Source organism: Protopterus annectens, chromosome 1.part1 (genome assembly GCF_019279795.1).
Source record: "Protopterus annectens isolate FY-2018-M chromosome 1.part1, PAN1.0, whole genome shotgun sequence".
In the NCBI taxonomy this organism is placed as follows: domain Eukaryota; kingdom Metazoa; phylum Chordata; order Ceratodontiformes; family Protopteridae; genus Protopterus; species Protopterus annectens.
Genome location: NC_056726.1, coordinates 834588316 through 834590256, shown reverse-complemented (window position 1 = coordinate 834590256; position 1941 = coordinate 834588316).

Below are 1941 nucleotides of genomic sequence, written 5' to 3'. Positions count from 1 at the left end.
TCAATTGGCAGGACTGCTGTCTTACTGAGGAAAAGAGTAGTTTAACCGGGAGGAAGGAATGCTGAGAAGAAAAACATAGACAACTGTTATTCTAATCCCTTAGAACTGCCCAATAACTTTACATTACAAATTGTTCCTGTTCCTAAAAGTAATGTAAAGTTTTTGGTCAGTTATAAGGAATTAGAATAAAATTTTGAATTGTAATCAGGTCTGCTCTATCATTACTTTTTTTTTTCAAAAATAATTTTTATTTTTATAATAAAACCATGCATACTTATGAAGGTACAAGCAATGAAAAATACACAAATATTACACACATGATGGCTTGCAACAATGTTAGAAGGAAAAAGGAACATAAGAGCATGTTTATAATGAACGTAGGAGAAAGGTACAACATCTTGAAGTATGCATAGTACACAAACTAACAGCAATAATCCAAACGGAACAGTATTTACAATGCTACCAGTAAAAAAAACAACAGTGTCACTAATTATCACTAAATATTAGCAGCCCTACTTATAGCTTGCAGTAGGAGAGAGAAACCCCTCAAACGAAAGATAAAGTATGTAGGAAAAAATTTGCAGGTTAACCATAGCTTAGTCACATAGGATTACTTCAAACAGGCTTTTCCAAAGTTTACTGAAGTAGGGTCTCTTCTTAGGTCCATTTCTGAACTTGGGCAGAGATATATTTAATGGCCATATCTTTAAATCCCGCCAGCATACTAACCAATTATAGGTGATGTAAAGTTTTATGAGGAAACAAAGCGTTATTAGGATATGAAGATGAAATTTAGGCAGGCCAGGAGGGGGAATGTTTAGAATAACCGTTTCACATGAGAGAGTGGAGTTATAGTAACCCATTTTTTTGAGACACACTTTGAGAGAACACCAAAGTTTATGGGAATTATTGCAGTGCCACATAATATGTAGTAGGTCAGCTCTCGCACCAGGACAGCATGTACATAAAGGAGAGCTATTAGAGTTAAATGTGTTAATTCTTACAGGGGTATAGTAAGCGTTATTATTCAACATCAGTTGAGTGTATAAGAATTTCTTGAAGGGGGATAGTTCTATGCTAGTTTTTATGGCTAGTAATTTTTGATCCTCTGTAATAGGAGAATTTTGATTGTCCCTGTATTTGGAAAATAGACAGTTTCCTTTGTAAAATAATGGGTGTAATAATTTGTATGACGAAGATATTGTTTTATTATTATTAGCAACTGTATTAATGATTAGGTTTAATTTATCAATTAGCTGCATATCAGGGAATATATTATTGGTTTGTGAAGAAATAAGTTCCCTAAGTTGTACTTGTTATTAACCTTGAGAGTTAATAGTTCAGCAAGAGACAAGGATTTATGTTTAAAAATATCCCATACTTTAAGGTCTTTAATGAGAGGAAATCAGCAAGATCTATCATCTTGTTGTTGATTTTAAGATTTGGATTGAGGTGTAGTGGTTGAAGAAAAGGTAGAATAAGTTGAAGATTAATGTCCTTAATCAGCTTTTGAAAGAGTTTTATTTGGAATTTCAATAGGGAGGATAGTTTTAGGCTATTCAAAGAGGTGAGTGATAAAAAAGGAATAGCCTTAGGATTAATTTTATTAGAGAGAATATGTCTATGCCACATCTTTAACCACGCTGGGTAGTGAGTTTGAGCTGTACTATTCATGTTTGCAATGGACCATAGTTTATTAGAGCAAATAATCAGATAGTAAAGATGAAAATTTGGAAGGCCCACCCCACCTTTCTCCTTGGGTAGGCTTAATTTGGAAAAAAAAATCCTAACATTCTTAGGAAACCAGAGAAATTTGACCAAGGTTTTATGAAAAAAGGTTGTTTGATATAATTACATTTGTCGCACTAAATTGATAGAGAAGTCTGGGTAAAATATTCATTTTCACAATAGCTACTTTTGAAAGAAATGATAAGTTCAATA